General features: G+C 35.4%; 1 long non-coding RNA gene across 1 annotated transcript; it reads left to right on the forward strand.

The window, feature by feature from the left end:
• Positions 1-2,183: 2,183 nt before the first annotated feature.
• Positions 2,184-16,872, forward strand: LOC137637684 (uncharacterized). Its single transcript, XR_011043755.1, has 3 exons — positions 2,184-2,286; positions 9,289-9,494; positions 16,807-16,872. It is a non-coding gene; the product is annotated as an uncharacterized lncRNA (long non-coding RNA).
• The last annotated feature ends 2,364 nt before the right edge of the window (positions 16,873-19,236 follow it).

Raw genomic sequence — 19,236 nt, forward strand, 5'->3', positions numbered from 1 at the left:
AAACATATCTTCACTGCACCATATCATCCAAGTACAAATGGTCAAGCAGAACGCTTTGTAAAAACATTCAAGACTGCATTCAAGCGTGGTATGAAAGCACGTGATAGCAAAGACAGTTCATTAAATCAAAAACTTTGTGATTTTCTCCTCGCGTACCGCACGACCCCGCATACCACTACCAAGCGCACACCGGCAGAATTGATGGGTAGACGGTTGAAAACTCGTCTTGACCTACTGCGTCCAAACACATCGGAAAGAATTCAAAAGCAATCATCTGGTGACTTATTTAAGAAACCAACGAGACTAGTTACAATTGGAGATACTGTGTTAGCCAGGGACTATCGAAATAGAAAAGAAACTTGGATTTCAGGGATTGTGACTGAACGTTTGAGTCCATGTTCTTATCATGTTGCCGTGGGTGACATCATCTGGAAAAGACATATTGACCAACTGCGTCGAGTTGACGGATCGGCATACAGGGAGAACCCAGTTGAAATGTCAGCGGATGCATCACAGTTCAATGTGTGTGGTGAGGACAGTAAACATAAAGTTGAAGAGGATAAAGCAATCACTGAACTGTCAGATAGCGTAAAAACGCATGTTGGAAGTGGGGTTAGTAAACCAGCAATGGGTAGGCCTGTCATAAATGCTCAGAACAGCGAAGGACACTTAAATGTACCCAGCAACCAGGATTTTCCAACAACTAGGTCTATTGGAAGTTCTGATCACAGTGCAGTCTTAACAGATATATCTGTGCCAGACACTACTTCTATGCCAAGGAGATCTACAAGAACTAGGAAGGTACCAACTTATTTGAAAGACTATGTAAAGCACTGTATTTGGAAATATGTGAAATAGCCACAAAGTGGTCAAGCCATCAGATCAAATGCCTAAAACAGTAATTTTAGTTATTTTCAGTGGAAGACATTTTGTTTTATTTACATTATTGTAATACTTAGTGTTTATTGTTTTGTTCATGTTGTTTTGTTATTCGGTGATTGTTGTTAATCTTTTAAGTTGGTCTTTTCTAAGTTGTCAAGCAATATTTATTAGCGTGGAGGGAAAAGTTAATATTTTAAGTTAGTCTGTTCTACGTTGATATTGTTAATATTTTAAGTTGGTCTATTTTGTTTCATATTTCAGAAGCAATAGCTACTTGTACGAAGGGAAGAGTATTGTGTATGTTTACCACTAAGCCTAATTATATATAACTGGTAGTTGTGGTAATTGACCAGGGTGTAACTCAGTAGTGTGCTAATTGGTGTATTCTACTTACATGTTGAGCTGTATAAGTCAGTTGGAAAATAAACGTACTCAAGTGAAGACCTGATCTTTGTTCTCTCCCAGCCTTAATATATAAAATTATGGAAGATGATATTCCTAAAGGCATTAACTCATAAATTTGCTAAGATGTCATTATAACGAGAAAAGAAAATTAGTTTTTCATGGTAGTTAAATATACTTTAGTTACCCTTAAATAACTAAATTACGTTTTCTCTAAATAAAAAGCGGTACTGTTTTCTTTTTCTTTAGCCACACTGTTCTAGGGGTAACTTGCTTATACATTTCCCCTCGTATGTATATCATTAAATATTAGATTATATTCATACGCATATCTTATGATCTCTTGTAGTAATTAAATTAATATATTTGAAGAATTTTTGAGATATATTCTAAGCAATATACCTTAATTTTAGCTAATGAAAAGGCTATATAGAACGCAGGCTATGGTGGAGGTCTCTGATTGGATAAAGCAATTCTTTAACCAGGGGGACAACTTGTTGAGAATTTGTCCCCAAATCTGGGAATTTCTAGAGGTTTTAGGGGACATCTAGATTGGGAATTCTTATACATCTGGTAACTGTAAAACACTACCTAAACACTCATGAATAATTCAGTCTTCAATAAGATTAATTACAATTATAATTTGATTAATATATCTTTCAAAGCACAAACTGAAATCAGAACACAAATTGATTACTAAAAACTGAATTTTTCTGTTGTTGGTTTCACAAATACCATAATTAGAATTAAATACAGAATGTATTATAATCGTAGAAGATACAGGAGTACATAGTACAGTATTTAGTGGGCTACAGGTTCCAATATTTATTGGGGGACTACCTGGAGAAAATTATTTCTGGTCTAGGGAACTTTTAGGGACTCTAGGGATGTTTCTGACAGTTTAGACAGTAGAAGAAGGTTCATTTCTGTCCCAGACACTGGGACAGGAAGAAGGAATTGTATTTTAACTTGTGATTCTGTGAACAATGAAGGATTTACTGGGTAAGGAGAGACACACTTTACAAGGTTTATTTCTTTTCATTATGTTCTCGCTGTTGTTGTATTACTTGAAATACTTTTGATTCTAATATAGGTGTTGAAGGTTTCCATGATTGATAGTTAACCATCGAATTTCTGTAAGGGTCTTTTAATGGCGAAGAATCTTTATGAAAAGACATTTCTCGAAATGACCTTTTTAGCTTGTGGTGGTTATTTCCTTGATTATTGTTTCTAGATGTGGCTTTAACTGTTCAATTAATAATAGGACTCTGTATAACTAGCTGTGACCTATAATTGTAGTTGTTACTGTAAAAGAAAAAAATTAAGTATAAATTAAAGCAGGAAATGACCGTGATAAAAGCCCAAGTAGGAACACGGCTTTTTATTTAAGTTTTTAGGATATATTCTTGGGAAAACCTTTATAAAAGATTCATTTTGATAGCAACCCTTTTTTTTCTCATCCATTAGTGGAAGTATAATTGCCTAATTACCTCATTAGTAATGACCAATTAACTCTTACTGTAAGGGGGCGGGGTTCCTTGCCTATTTTTCGACCAACCAGACAGAACTGGTTTTCTGCATATTTGTTCTTCGTTTAAGAGGACGGGCCTACTCGTTGTCAGTGAATTTCAAAAAAATCGGTTTTTAATCTGAAAATGGAAAGCCATATTTAGTAATTAATACTAAGTCTTCGTTTAGTATCAAGGTATTTTCTGTGTAAAGAAATATGTTGTATTAAGTGATGTAGAATAACCAACAGCCAAAAGACTTGACCTGGCTCAAGGTGGTCATAATGGACAAGTGCTTCTGTTGAGTTTTAACCCTGAAAGACTTTTTTTTGAGATGTTATAACAGTTTTAATGTTAATCCAACTTGACGTGCAAATTTGGCAGTGCGCAGATACTGGGGTACGTAATAAACAATGTTCACATTTGGCAATGAGGTACAAAACTTATTCGAAAAGTGTCATTATTATTATTATTATTATTATTATTATTATTATTATTATTATTATTATTAAATGCTAAGCTACAACCCTAGTTGGAAAAGCAGGATGCTATAAGTCCAGGGGCCCCAACAGGGAAAATAGCCTAGTGAGGAAAGGAATTAAAGAAATATAAAATATTTCAAGGACAGTAACATCAATAGAAATATTTCCTCTAAAAACTATAAAAATTTTAACAAAACAAGAGGAAGAGAAACTAGATAGAAGTGTGCCCGAGTGTACCCTCAAGCAAGAGAACTCTAATCCAAGATAGTGGGAGACCATGGTACAGAGGTTATGGCACTACCCAAGACTTAGAGAACAATTTTGGAGTGTCCTTCTCCTAGAAGAGCTGCTTACCATAGCTAAAGAGTCTCTTCTACCCTTACCAAGAGGAAAGTAGCCACTGAACAAGTATTGGTTCCATAATTGTAGATTTCTATAGTATGTGTCTATGTTGGATCACATATGTGTTCATAGGTTATGTTGGCGATCTCAAATGTGTTCCTCATCTTGCAATAATCATGGTTTTATCTAGAATTCACAAATTGCCTTTATAATAATGCTTTTGTTTGTGGTCCAGAGTGTGGACTAGCCCTTACTGATGATTGTAAATGACCCCTTGTTTTAGGCCAATAAGTGAATTTTCATTACTTTTCGTTTTGGTTTTGAAACTGAAGTACAATTTAGCTTTTATATATATATATATATATATATATATATATATATATATATATATATATATATATATATATATATATATATATATATATATATATATATATATATATATATATATATATATATATATATATATATATATATATATATATATATATACACCCGTTTTATGTTCATTAGGATATTTACTATTATTTTTCACATGTTGGTTGCAAATTCGTAGTAGGTTAGCCAGATTTTATTAATAAATTCAAATGGGTTTTCACCTGGGTATTGGGTGGTCATTAGACTACACCAAGTAAAATTGAGGCCACACCATGATTGTTAACTGGAATTCTTATTCTTAGATAACAAAATCCATACCCCAGTTGAGTCATTATTTCATTAACATCGAATTGAAAGTAAGCAAGACTATTTTTTTCTAAATTTCTTGTTAAATCTCTAATTTTGCTCTTTCATATCTTAAACGCAAAATGTCTTCTAATACATCATCACCATCATCTCCTCCTACGCCTATTGACACAAAGGGCCTCAGTTAGATTTCGTCAGTCGTCTCTTATTTTGAGCTTTTATTTCAATGCTTCTCCATTCATCATCTACTTCACATCCCTGACTGGTGAACGCCATAATGGGATTCAAGTCCCGCTCAAAATATATAGTTCCTTTGGTCGCTGCAACCTCACCATCCTTGTGAGCTAAGGATGTAGGTTTGGGGGAGCCTATAGGTCTATGTGCTGAGTCATCAGCAGCCATTGCCGGGCCCTCCTTGGTCCCAGCTTGCGTGGAGAGGGGGCTTGGGCGCTGATCATATGTTTATATGGTCAGTCTCTAGGGTATTGTCCTGCACGATATGGCAATGTCGCTGTCCCTTGTCCCTGCCATTCATGAACGACCTTTAAACCCATGTAGGCCTTGGTCTTCCAACTCATCTAGTGCCTTGTGGAACCCAGTCAAACGTTTGGTGAATTAATCTCTCTTTGGAAGATTATGATGAGGGGTAGATGGAGAGGGTTTGGGCAGGGTCTTCAAATACATCCGAGAAATATAATTTGCTTTATACCTTCGTTAAGGAGGGTTCATTTTTAGTAACACTGTTTATTGATTCAAATCATAAGTGACGTAAGATCAGGGTTAATATATGTGTGGTATTATAATGCATAGAGAAACCACTGCAGTGGGTGAAACTTTTTAATTTAGTTATACCTATTGCTTTTGGAAGTTCAGGGTAATAGTGTATAGGAAGGAGATACAGTATTAATGAATTGTATTATTCACAGGATAGGGAAAAGTAAGTTGTTGATTGTATATGTTTTCGGGAGGACGTAGAAATTCGTAAAGGATGCATTAGAAGTGTTGAACTGTCATTAAAGGATTCAATAAAAATTAACCAAGCTTAAAGTCTCCATGACAACGATGTCCAAACTTATGGCTGATTACGGAAATTGAACCCATTTCTTAACCGTGACCTTGACCTTTGACCTTGCCCTTCCAGAATTTAATCCTTTATAGTTTATTATATAAAAGTTAATCCCTGTAATTTTCATTACTCTAAGATTTAAATTTTGGCCAAGAAGCTGTTCACAAACAAACAAACACACACACACAAACGCACAAACAGGGTGTAAAACATAACCTCCTTCCAACTTCGTTGGCGGAGGGTAATAAACAATACCTTTACCCATCTGACACAATAGTGGTTTTCTTTGTAATGGTCAGAAACTGTATTGTTTTATCTTTATGTTCCCCCTTCACCAATCTATATAATTCAGACATCCAGTGACCACTATCTTCTTAGTGATCCCCTACCCCTCAGTGACCTCTTACCTCTTAGTAACCTCCTCCCTCTTAGTGACGTCCCACCTCTTACCCCTCAGTGACCTCTTACCTCTTAGTAACCTCCTACCTCTTAGTGACGTCCCACCTCTTACCTCTTAGTAGCCTCCTACCTCTTAGTGACGTCCTACCTCTTAGTGTGACCTCTTACCTCTTAGTAACCTCCTACCTCTTAGTGACGTCCTACCCCTTAGTGTGACCTCTTACCTCTTAGTAACCTCCTACCTCTTAGTGTGACGTCCTACCCCTTAGTGTGACCTCTTACCTCTTAGTAACCTCCTACCTCTTAGTAACCTCCTACCTCTTAGTGTGACGTCCTACCCCTTAGTGTGACCTCTTACCTCTTAGTAACCTCCTACCTCTTAGTGTGACGTCCTACCCCTTAGTGTGACCTCTTACCTCTTAGTAACCTCCTACCTCTTAGTGTGACGTCCTACCCCTTAGTGTGACCTCTTACCTCTTAGTAACCTCCTACCTCTTAGTGTGACGTCCTACCCCTTAGTGTGACCTCTTACCTCTTAGTAACCTCCTACCTCTTAATAACCTCCTACCTCTTAGTAACCTCCTACCCCTTAGTGTGACCTCTTACCTCTTAGTAACCTCCTACCTCTTAGTGACGTCCTACCCCTTAGTGACGTCCTACCCCTTAGTGACCTCTTACCTCTTAGTAACCTCCTACCTCTTAGTAACCTCCTACCTCTTAGTGAAACCCACCATTTAGTGAACCTTTATCCCTTAGTGAACTTCTTCCCCTTAGTGGTCCCTATATCTTCCTTAAGATTTATTATAATTCGTCGTGATCAACTTCACGGGATAACATTAAGTTTGAGAGAAAAGTATTGCACTAATAGACTAGTTTTTACAAAAGCAATGAATAACCTCTTCATTGTTTCATTTTATGAATGAATATTATACTTTTAGCCTCTTATATATAAAAGCTTTATAATTTGCTATGAATCTTGTTAAGTGTCGATTCATTATCTATCTGAATAAACACGCGAATTTTACTCATTCATACATTTTAGTTTTAGAAAATTTATTTTGATTTAAATACCTAGAAAGCAGTTATTCGATTGCTTTAACTTACTCTAATGGTTGTTTACTTGTCCTGTACCACACAGAAACACCCCTGTTCATTCGAGGACCTACACAGACTGTTTGTCATGTACATTCTTAAGTGTTTAGAGTATTGTATTGCATAATCTGTTGATTGTCATGAGAAGGGTACCACAAGATTCCATGAATAAAAAAGAAAGAAAGCCTTCAACCTCTTTTGAAAAGCCTTAATATTATTGTCAGTCCTTTGGATGTCTTGTGAGGGCTTGTAGTACAATCATTGAAAGATCAAGAACTCGTAAATATTATTGTCTATATATGATTTGTTACCTCCACGATGTGGGATAGTTCTCTGAAATATGTTGGATGTCTACTTACTTGTTTACTTGTTTAGGGTTTAAATCCAACCCTCCACTGAAGTCGAGTGAACTACTTCTCGGGCGGGTCCATATTAATCATCTAACGAAACATTTTCATTATAACTTATACAATTCTTTGATTGTAGCATCTTCCAAATCATATGATCTTGTGAAAAGTAATATCTTTAGTTTCTTCTTAAATTCAATTGCTCCCTTTAGGTCCTTCATTTCAATTGGCAGTTTATTATAATGTCTATTTGTTCATGGTTCAGATAGTCTATGTTTGTCACTCATGTGTCTTGTGTTAACATTTGTTTCTAGTTCTAGTTTGTTCAGGCTGATAATTTGATGAGACTCGTGAAATACCTTAAAATGAATTCTAGGCTGAATAGGCAGTACCAGGGGTAAATACTTTCTCGAGGTTGGACACATTTTATCAATCTTGCTCCTCAGTTTATGATGTTGTAAATTCTGAAGTAATACATTGTTGTAATAAATCGTTACTGTAGTCGATTAATCACAAGTTTCCTAACACCCATCCAGATATTTCTTTGCAAAAAAAAAAAATTTTTAAATGACATCCACTGAGAGACAAATTATAGTCTAGCGATACATCTAAGTAACGAACTTGATAAATATCGAGGCTCAGATGTTATTAGGTAGAATATATATTTATATTTCACTAAGGTTTTAAAGGTTTAAAGGCCGTTCGTGAATGGCAGAGGCAAGGGACAGTGACAATACCCTTACCGAACAATGCCCCAGAAATTGGGACCAGGGAGGGCCAGGCAATGGCTGTTCTTATCACCACAAACTCCAGTTTCAGTTTTATTTATTGTGTAGTCATTCTCTAACACTAGTAAGGACAATTAAATTCTCGACTGTATCATCAGTGTCATTAATTAAGAAGTAAAATTGTGTATTTATAAAAAGCTTGCTCTTCACTCCATGTCTTTGTGATAGTTTTGATAGACTAATAGTATGGATAAACAATAGGATTAGTGTTGGGCCTAGTATACTCCCCTGTGATACCTCTCTGTTTAGAAGGTTTATATGATGAGCAAGAATTTCCAATTCGTACACAGTAGCTTCTTTTAACCCGAGAATCGTTACAGATGGTTTCATGTTATTGGAGCCAAGATGTACATCTACTGTAGGTTCTAGAGCCTTCAAATATGCTGACCCAAGATTATATAACAAGCTCCCACTAGATACCAGAAAGAAATGAAGATATTAAGGCTTTCGATACTTTATGTGCTTCGATGATGTGGACTGGAACATTAACGCTCTCTCTCTCTCTCTCTCTCTCTCTCTCTCTCTCTCTCTCTCTCTCTCTCTCTCTCTCTCTCTCTCTCTCTCTTGTAGGTCCTGTAATGAGTTATATTTGTGTGATAGGACCAGGAAAACAGCTCTCAAAGTAGAGTACTCAATCTTAGATATTGAAAAGCACAACACTTGTGTCAAAAGTAGCCTGTAGAATAAACTCAGGATGCCACCTTTGTTCTCATCCACAATTGCCAGTAAATCATGTTTACATTGCTGCATATAGTTGTCACCGTAGATAATTGTCTATATTCTGGCTGCTTATCCAGCAATGTTTAAATCTTTCACGAATGGCTAACCAGTAGTTTAAGAATGACATATTCTAGCATTGTTTGTCTGAAGGATATATTTGGAATAGATTTATATTTACTTAAAGTCCTGATAATCGAGAGCTTTTTTTCAGAACTAGTGTGGCTATAGCCACTGTCTTAAAATTAGGATATTCACTTAACAATAGTAGGATTTACTATTCTTGAAATGATACCCATAAGACTATCAAAGTTTTCTACAACATTTACTTAAGATATTACCATCCGATAAATCTCACGATTTGTTTCCTTAGCCCCTTAAAAATCCTGACTTTGTCATTTGTTATACTATTCAATATCTCTTTTATCTTATCTGTGGGTTAACACTAATCTGAATTTGAATATCCCCTAAAGATAGTTATATATTTATTGTTTTTGAAAATTTCTAGATATTTATATGGATTGACTGAATACACTGACGGATAAAATTACTAGAATATTAATTCAATTTCTTTTTCAGAGATTGGACACAGTCAAGATGATAAGAGTCCTTCAGGGCCTTATCTCAAATGCCCTTCTGAAGACGGCAAGACTCTAGAGCAAAATAATCATCATAATGATCATGCAGGAGCCATATCCCAAGGAAGTTAGCAATCATTGCTGGCCATTCCTCTCTCCACCTCTCTGCAGCAACCGAGCTACAGATATACACTGCATTAATTATAGGTAAGTGGTTAACTAAATAAGATATTTTTTGAGTGTGTGAGAACATTAAAAGTCGAACCTTCCTGCTTTTTAATCTGTTGAAATATCATTCAATCTTTGAATAATTTTTTTACACTAAACTTCATGATGTTTTGGTTAAATTCTTCCTGCCAGTCCCAAATGTATTATTATTATTATTATTATTATTATTATTATTAGTAGTAGTAGTAGTAGTAGTAGTAGTAGTAGTAGTAGTAGTACTAAGCTACAACCCTAGTTGGAAAAGCAAGATGCTACAATCACAAGGGCTCCAACAGGGAAAATAGTCCAGTGAGGAAAGGAAATAAGAAAATAAGTAAACGATATAAGAAGTAATGACCACTTAAAATGAAATATTTTAAAAACATTAACATCATTAAAACAGGTTTTATTTTTGCATTCTGTGCGCTCTCTCTCTCTCTCTCTCTCTCTCTCTCTCTCTCTCTCTCTCTCTCTCTCTCTCTCTCTCTCTCTCTCTCTCTCTCTCTCTCTCTACTAGTAATATACATTCATTTGCTTGTAGTATGAACAATTCTATTCTAACTTATCCTGGCTTATGTCTCGTCTCACATTTTCACAGACATCTCAATAAGTATTTCTCAAAATATCAACACGGCCACTTTTTTACATTTATTAACTTTATCCAAACTTTTTTTCAGTGTTCTCAGTTTATAAAATTGCCTTCTCAATATGTAACTAACTCCCACCACTTACACAAGGCCACTTGTATTAATTTTTAATCTTGTCTTCATTGCACTTTTTAAGCAATACAACATAAATGTTCTTCCTTTTAACATATGGTTTCTCCTTCCTTTCTTTCTTCCTTCTCCTTTCTTCCTTCCTTCTCCTTTCTTCCTTCCTTACTTCCTTCCTTCCTTCCTTCCTTCCTTTCTTCCCTCCTTTCTTCCCTCCTTTCTTCCCTCCTTTCTTCCCTTCTTTCTTCCCTTCTTCCTTCCTTCTCCTTCCCTCCCTCCTTCCTCCTTTACTTCCTTCCTTCCTCCCTTCCTTCCTTCCTCCTTTACTTCCTTCCTCCTTTACTTCCTTTCTTCCTTCCTTCCTTCCTTCCTTCCTTCCTTCCTTCCTTCCTTCCCTCCCTCCTTCCTTCCCTCCCTCCTTCCTTCCTTCCTTCCTTCCTTCCTTCCTTTCCTCCTCCCTCCTTTACTTCCTTCCCTCTTCCCTTCCTTACCTCTTCCCTTACTTCCCTCTTCCCTTCCTTCCCTCTTCCCTTCCTTCCCTCCTCCCTTCCTTCCCTCCTTCCTCCTTTACTTCCTTCCTTCTTCCCTTACTTCCTTCCTTCTCCTTCCTTACTTCTCCTTCCTTCCTTCTCCTTCCTTCCTTCTCCTTCCTTCCTTCTCCTTCCCTCCTTTCTTCCTTCCTTCCTTCCTTCCTTCCTTACTCCCTTCCTTCCTCTTACTTCCTCCCTCTTACTTCCTTCCTCCCTTCTTTCCTTCCTTCTTCCCTTCTCCATGATTTAGATAATTTCTGTTCACAACTTGACCAAAAGCACTTTGTCTTTTTAACTGAGCCTTTAACACCATACAACTTTGACTGTGTCTATAATAAAATATCTGATCCTGTCTCTTCTCGTCACTCTACACATCCATTTCAACATTCATATTTCTACCATTTCCATTTTCCTATCTTGGGCCTTCGAAATCGCTAGTGTGTCAGTCTCCCAAAACCATTGCAGATATAATGTCACTTTTATAAAACATTCCTTTAACCTTTGCACTGATTCCCTTATATTTGTAGAGTTAATTTCTGAGTCCATATCTCTATTTGCTAATTTGTTTCTAGATACTTAAATGGTTTTGACATAAATTAATTACATTTTGTTAATTGGTGATAGCGGGGTCTTGATAGATGAAGAAAATCAGTAATCAGCAATCCATTGTTTTATATGAATATTAAACGTAAACTTTAAGGGCTGGTCTCTCTCTCTCTCTCTCTCTCTCTCTCTCTCTCTCTCTCCTCTCTCTCTCTCTCTCTCTCTCTCTCTCTCTCTCTCTCTGTCAGAAAATAATTGCTAAAACACTGGAAGCTTATTCAGTCCTCAAACCTATTCGAAAACACGATTTTATTTTTCCAAAAAATTACCATCGCTGTTCTAATTCTTTTACATGAAATAATATTAGTTAAATTGTTCATAGTACAGTCAACAGACAACTGTAATCACCCCATTAGTTGTGGCATATCTCATATTATAAGTACTATTGGTTCCTCGTCTGTGTTTTCGGTTTATCAAGCAAAGGTTGTTAATTTACTTTTTTGAGTTGTTTTTTTAATGTAGAAAATGAGGATAAATACTTCCATGTGCAAAATACCTCCGGCATTGATTTGTGAAGCAAAACTGGTTATAAGTAATACTTAAGTTTATTCAGTTCACAAAATCTTGCTATTTCTCATTATCCAAACTTGGTGTAAAGGTCAAGTTTATTTGATTTTGAATTGAAGTGTTTGAATATTAAATTATTCTTCATAATCCAGGTTTTGCCTTTGGTCTTATTCAATGGAGAAAACTGGGAACAAGACATATTATAATCTTGAAATTTAATTCACTGTGATTTAAAAATCAACCCAGTGTCGAATTTTATCATAAATTAACATTTCGACTTCAGATGTCACTGGAATAGGTTTGGTCATCTGGTGGTGTTGATAAACGGTAGTCTTAAAGATGCAGTTATAATTTTTTTTTTTTAACTAATTCAGTATATGTGTGTTTTAATCGTGGAAAATATCTGGTCAGAGAGGCCTTATGGAAATGGTAATGGCTATTGCAAAGGGCCTCTCTTAGAAGTTAATATATTACACGTATTAAGATATCCAAAGTCAGGAAGACTTCGTGAGTTAGTGTCTCAGTGAACTTGTAACAATAAAATGTCAATATGCACAAATTATGGTAAATTCCAAATGCAATATTCTACTTTAAAGTCTTCTTTCCTGGTCCTACTAAATGGGGCAAACCTTCTCGGCTACAGGACCTACAAAATCAGTTATCGTATGTATTCTTAGGTATTTTGCATATCACACTGCATAAATGGTGTTTGTCAAATCCACATTATGGAACCTCTTAAAGAACAAGAAAGTATTCAGTTTCTAGAATTAAATATTTTTCAATAATTAATTCTCGAATTTTAAATATTCTATAAGAGATTGAATGGTTATATATTGTTTTTTTAGGGGTTTTAAATCCAACCCTCCACTGAAGTCGAGTGAACTACTTCTCTTTGGGTCCATATTAATCATCTAACGAAACATTTTCATTATAACTTATACAATTCTTTGATTGTAGCATCTTCCAAATCATATGATCTTGTGAAAAGTAATGTCTTTAGGCACTATCAATGACATCCTTAGTATTCACGGTCCGTATTGTCTGCCAATCTCTCTAATTCCAAATCGTAACCTTTGCAATTCCTTGAATTCACTATAGCATTAACCAATTTGTTCAACTTTGTGCAGTTTATACATTTCATCTATTGTGAATTAAATTCCTTATTGGTGTGATTTCCTGAACATTTCCGGTACTTTTTATCACCAGCCTTGAACTTGCAATCTTTTTCAAGGTGTCCATACCTTTGACAGCTCTAGAAGATCACATGCTACTTATTCTGGATGTTACAAGTACCCTTTTGCAACATAACTATATCCTGTAAAGTATCTTAATTTTTTTTTCAAAGTTCATTTTTGTAACTAACAAACATGTAACGTGAAGGTCAGTCCATAGCACCCGGCCTATTTGTAAATTAGTCAAGTTCAATTGTCTAGTCTTAAACAATCCCAGTACTGAAACATCTTCCCAAATTAACTTTTTAACTCCTAGTGCCTCAAACACTGCTATTACATTTAGCAGTTCTTGTTATTGGTTTTGGTAGAAATTTCCTTCTGAACCAGCTGTCACAAATTAGTTTCCAGTGTAATTATGGTTATTTTAATTCTGCTAAAAGGATATTCGTGAAAATTGGGTTGTTGCAAAGTAATTAAGCATTTCAGTGATAGATTGGTAAGGTACTATACTCTATCACTGTGGGGCCAGTCAGCCTTTCTCGTAGGTTTTAAGTTTATTCCAAAGTAGCAGTGATCTGTGTCATGCTTTTCAAATTCGTTCTCATTTTGGTTTTTGAGGGTCGCAAAACATTGCATTGAGTTTGGAATGAAATTGAACAAAATACGTAAAAAGCAGATTTTTTTCCCAGCAAAGAAATGAAAATTTATTTTTCTTTTTATGTAGGAGAACTTACGACTTTCTGATTTTCCGTAATATGTTTGAGCAATTAGGTTATAGTTAGGCAATTCGTAAATTCCTTGGGAAGATTGTGGGAAGTCGTGTAGTGTAGGGATAAACTATCATAACATTAATGTTTTCTTCTGGGAGATAAACTTGTTTTTAAGGGTCACAAAACATTGCGTTCAGTTTGGAATGAAATTGAATAAGATACGTAAAAATCAGCTAAATTATAAGAACTCACTGGAGTATTCCAAGCTGTTTATTAGCATTTTATTAATGGGGACTTATTAAGCAAGAGGTTTTATGCTAGAAGTTGCTAAATATTTTCATACTTTTAAGACATCCTCTAAAAATATCTGGTGTCTTTGAGTTGTGTGAAATTCAATCATTTTGATTTTAACACAATTCTCTTCAGTTTTTAATATACCTGCCCTGTTTAATAAGTGCTTTAAATGCATATAAACTATTAAGAAATCTAAAACCAATGTTTATTCAGTTTTAAGCATCACGATGTCATAGACAGTCTTGTTTAGTGAAACATTAAGCACAAACAATGCCTGGATTCCAGGAACATTTGGGCACACTATTCTATCTTATTTCTCTTCCTCTTGTTTTGCTTAAGTTTTTTATAGTTTATTTAGGAAGTATTTATTTTAATGCTGTAACTCTTTTTATTTTTACTTGCCTTTCCCTCACTGGACTATTTTCCCTGTTGGAGCCCCTGGGCTTATAAAATCCTGCTTTTCTAAGTAGGGTTGTAGAATAGCAATTGATGATAATTGATGATAATAACAACTCGACTAATTTGATAAATTAACATTACCATACTACTACTAAAAAAGAATATTCATTATTATTATTATTTGCTAAGCTACAACCCTAGTTGAAAAGCAAAATGCTATAAGCCCGTGGGCTCCAACAGGGAAAATAGCTCAGTGAGGAAAGGAAACAAGGATAAATAGAATGATTCAAGAGCAGTAACATTGAAATAAATATCTTCTATTTGCACTATAAAAACTTTAACAAAACAAGAGGAAGAGAAATAAGATAGAATATCGTGCCTGAGTGTACCCTCAAGCAAGAGAACTCTAACCCAAGACAGTGGAAGACCATGGTCCAGAGGCTATGGCACTACCCAAGACTAAAGAACAATGGTTTGATTTTGGAGTGTCCTTCTTTTAGAAGAGCTGCTTACCATATTATTGAGTGGCTATTTTGCATATTGAAAAGTTCTTATTGAAATAAATTCCATGTGGTAACATTTTATCTACCTATTTTTCAGCACTTTGCTCAAATATTATTCACAATGGAAGAGAAAGATTGAATCTAGCAATAACGCAAGAAAGCTATTAAAGGTTTTATTTTAATATGATAACTTCCGTCTATTATTGATCCATAAGGCATTTGAAAATGGAGAATACTGTTAATGGCTTAGGGGGCATGGTCAGTTATTTGCAAACTGCTTTAGAAGCAAGAGTCCGTGCTAGCACAAAACTTTTGAAGCAACGAAATGCATAAAGTTGCTGCTTCGTCTGTTATATTTTCTAAGGTATCGTATAGTAACTCGATTACTGCTTCTCTTGTAAGTGTTTATGGTTGTGCATTTGAAGAAATTTTAGTTTTTTATTCTGGACTCTGATTGAATTAAAGTTACTCTCCCTGTCCTAAATTTTATTTGGAAGATGATGTTTACCCCTCCACCAGCAAAGTTGGAGGGGAGGTTACGTTTTACCCTCTGTTGTGTGTGTTTGTGTTTGTAAACAGCTTCCTGGACACAATTCTAATAGTAGAGTAATGAAACTTGTAGGGATTAACTGTTAATTAAAAGCTGGAAATTATAAAATGTTGGAAGGTCCATGCCGAAGGTCAAGGTCACGGTCAAACGAAATGTCCAATTCACGTAAATCAGCCATAAGTCTGGACATCGTTCTCACAGACTAGAAATTTGGTTCATATTTGAGAGAGAGAGAGAGAGAGAGAGAGAGAGAGAGAGGAGATGAGAGAGAGAGAGAGAGAGAGGAGAGAGAGAGAGAGAGAGAGACTTTCCTGAAATTCCTCTCTTAACTTTTTGCCAATTCAGAATTTACTCAACGGTTGAAGTGAAGTTTGTTTAAAATTGTTTGGTTATACTTTCTTGCTGTTGTCTTTTTTTCTGGATTGTAAACTGTGATATTTTTCTTTATCAAATAACCAATAAATGTTGATTAAGGTAATTTAATTCGTAATCATTGTTTGCTATTAAAGCTTCAAAAAACTGTAATAGTTCACTAGGTTACTAAACAGTTTTATAAGCTAAGTAGAAAATACTAAAACTGAAAAGGAGGTTTTTAAAGTAAACTAAAATGTCTAAAAAGGAGTTTTCCCCTTTTCCAAAGAAATGATAATTTAACGCTTTTACTATGAAACTATCATAACATTAAGGCTTGCTTTGGAGAGATAGCTATGGTAAGCAGCTCTTCTAGGAGAAGGACACTCCAAAATGAAACCATTGTTCTCTAGACTTGGGTAGTGCCATATCCTCTGTACCATGGTCTTTCACCGTCTTGGAGTAGAGTTCTCTTGCTGAGGGTACACTCAGTCACACTATTTTATCTTATTTCTCTTCCTCTAGTTTTGTTAATGTTTGTATAGTTTATATAGGAAATATTTATTTTCATATTGTTACTGTTCTTAAGATATTCTATTTTTCCTTGTTTCCTTTCTCTCACTGGGATATTTTCCCTGTTGGCGCCCCTGGCTTACAGCATCCTGCTTTTCCAACTAGGGTTGTAGCTTAACAAATAATAATAATAATAATAATAATAATAATAATAATAATAATAGTCCGTAATATACTTGAGCAATTAGCTTATAGTTAGGCAGTTCGTCAATTCCTAGAAAATTATGAGAAGTTGTGTAGAGATAAAATATTATAACATTAATGCTTTCTTTAGTGAGATATACATTTAGTTTTTCCATTTTTCAGATTTAGAAATGTGTAATTTAAAATTTTCATATGTCAATAGCTGTTTAAAGTACTTTCAGTTTACAGTTTCATATTTTAGATAATTCAATTTTCTCTTCCAGATGTGTATAGCTGTTTCCACGCAAACTACTATGGCGAAAAAGACTTTTAAATTGAATTACTTTCAACTGGAGGAAATAGAATAACTGGAAAAATGTCTTAAGTTGAAATTGAGTTGAAATCAGGAATGGATTTTGAAACTCTTTGAGTTGAAGGTGAGTTTAAACCCAGTCAATTTTCTAAACACTGTCACCAGTTAGGGTAAAAGGGAATGAAATAGAGGGGCGGTCAGTAGAGTGCAGACCTCCGCCGCTGATGCTTATTTCTTGACCTTTACCTTGCCCTTTGACTTTTACCTTTACCTTTTATTTTTATCTTTGACCTGAACTTATACCTTTGACCTGAACTTTTACCTTTGACCTGAACTTTTACCTTTACCTTTGATTTTTACTTTACCTTTGACCTTTGACCTTGACATTTACATTTGATCTTGACATTTACCTTTGATCTTGACATTTACCTTTGATCTTGACATTTACCTTTGACCATGACCTTTACCTTTGACCATGACCTTTACCTTTGACCATGACCTTTACCATTGACCTTTGACCTTTAACCTTGACATTTACCTTTAACCTTTACATTTGCATTATCTTGACCTTTGACCTTGACATTTACCTTTCACCTGGACCTTTACCTTTGACCTGGACCTTCACCTTTAACCTGGACCTTGACCTTTAACCTTGACCCTTACCTTTGACTTTTACCTTTGACCTTTGACCTTTACCTTTGACCTTGACATTTACCTTTTGATCTTTACCTTTGATCTTGATATTTACCTTTACCTTTGACTTTTACCTTTTACTTTTGACCTTGACATTAACCTTTAACCTTGGCATTTACCTTTAACCTTGACATTAACCTTTAACCTTGGCATTTACCTTTAACCTTGACCATGACCTTTACCTTTGACTTTACCTTTGACCTGTGACCTTTACCTTTGACCTTGACATTTACCTTTTGATCTTTACCTTTGATCTTGATATTTACCTTTACCTTTGACTTTTACCTTTTACTTTTGACCTTGACATTAACCTTTAACCTTGGCATTTACCTTTAACCTTGACCATGACTTTTACCTTTGACTTTTACCTTTACCTTTGACTGTACATTTACCTTTGACCTGGACATTTACCTTTAACCTTGACCTGGACCTTTGCCTTTACCTTTAACCTTGACCATTACCTTTACCTTTGACCTTGACCATTACCTTTACCTTTGACCTTACCTTGACCTTCGATCTTGACCTTTACCTTTGACCTTTACCTTTGACTTTTACCTTTGACCTTTGACCTTTACCTTTGACCTTTACCTTTGACCTTGACATTTACCATTGATCTTTACCTTTGATCTTGATATTTACCTTTACCTTTGACTTTTACCTTTTACTTTTTACCTTGACATTAACCTTTAACCTTGGCATTTACCTTTAACCTTGGCATTTACCTTTAACCTTGGCATTTACCTTTACCTTTGACTTTTACCTTTACCTTTGACCTGGACATTTACCTTTAACCTTGACCTGGACATTTACCTTTACCTTGACCTGGACCTTTGCCTTTACCTTTAACCTTGACCTTTGCCTTTACCTTTAACCTTGACCATTACCTTTACCTTTAACCTTGACCATTACCTTTACTTTTGACCATGACCTTGACCTTTACCTTTGACCATGAACCTTGACCTTTACCTTTGACATGACCTTGACCTTTACCTTTACCTTTGACCTTTGACTTTTGACATAGGACTTTTCAAAATTGAATCACTTCCACAGTCTCAACATAAGAATTAATCCCTGAAAGTTTCACAACTTTGTAAAATTGTGGCCAGGAAGTTGTTCATTCACAAACAAACAAACAGGGACGAAAACATAACCTCCTTCTAACTTCGTTGGCGGAGGTAATTGTTATGGATAGCTGTTAATCTCAGTGAAGTCAGAAGCTAGAATAAGTACTTGGTATGTTTACATATTTACATACGTAGTCTCTCTCTCTCTCTCTCTCTCTCTCTCTCAATATCGAGGAATATCTCTCTCTCTCTCAATATCGAGGAATATCTCTCTCTCTCAATATCGAGGAATATCTCTCTCTCTCTCAATATCGAGGAATATCTCTCTCTCAATATCGAGGAATATCTCTCTCTCAATATCGAGGAATATCTCTCTCTCTCTCTCTCTCTCTCAATATCGAGGAATATCTCTCTCTCTCTCAATATCGAGGAATATCTCTCTCTCTCAATATCGAGGAATATCTCTCTCTCAATATCGAGGAATATCTCTCTCTCTCTCTCTCTCTCTCTCTCTCTCTCTCTCTCTCTCTCTCTCTCTCTCAATATCTAGGAATCTCTCTCTCTCTCTCTCTCTCTCTCTCTCTCTCAATATCTAGGAATATCTCTCTCTCCCAATATCTAGGAATCTCTCTCTCTCTCTCTCT

Source organism: Palaemon carinicauda, unplaced genomic scaffold, assembly GCF_036898095.1.
Source record: "Palaemon carinicauda isolate YSFRI2023 unplaced genomic scaffold, ASM3689809v2 scaffold924, whole genome shotgun sequence".
NCBI classification, from domain to species: domain Eukaryota; kingdom Metazoa; phylum Arthropoda; class Malacostraca; order Decapoda; family Palaemonidae; genus Palaemon; species Palaemon carinicauda.